This window comes from Penaeus monodon, chromosome 32 (genome assembly GCF_015228065.2).
Source record: "Penaeus monodon isolate SGIC_2016 chromosome 32, NSTDA_Pmon_1, whole genome shotgun sequence".
Classification (NCBI taxonomy): domain Eukaryota; kingdom Metazoa; phylum Arthropoda; class Malacostraca; order Decapoda; family Penaeidae; genus Penaeus; species Penaeus monodon.
This window is the reverse complement of record NC_051417.1, coordinates 23,442,617-23,443,184: the sequence shown is the minus strand read 5'-3', so window position 1 is coordinate 23,443,184 and position 568 is coordinate 23,442,617.

The following is a 568-nucleotide window of genomic DNA, read 5'->3' as shown; positions in this document are numbered from 1 at the left end:
TTACGGCAACCGCTTCGTAAATTATCATAACAATCAACCACGATGCAACTGTCTCGCCTGATACCGTAAGCGCGTGTGGTTGAAGGGGTGTGGGGGGAGTAGAGGGTCAGGCAGGAGGGGAGGTACTGCGTGAGGGGAGGGAATGGGTTAGATGCTGGGAGGTGGGATATAAGTGTAGGGGAGGGGGAAAGGAAGAGGGGAAACAACGCGAGGTAGGGGAGTTGTGGGTGAGGGAGGATGTGGCGAAGAGAATACTCTTGCATTTTGGTTTTTTTTCTGCTACTTGTATTTTTCCTTATAATCTTTTATAAACTTATAACATTTTATTGCCTTCAGAGTCTTCATTGCCTTGTCCGATTGAAATATTGTATTCGTTACAGTGGTTTAAATGCTGTGATAATGTCATTTTTATTTGTAAATGTATGCAATAAAAGTTTCGTCGATTTTTGATTAAATAATAGACGCGATATTAGAATTTACGATGGCATTTATAATAGAACAAAAATATTGAGGACGGTGCCATTCCCGTGGTGTAATTATCTTTGTTAACTATGTATTAATTATTCTT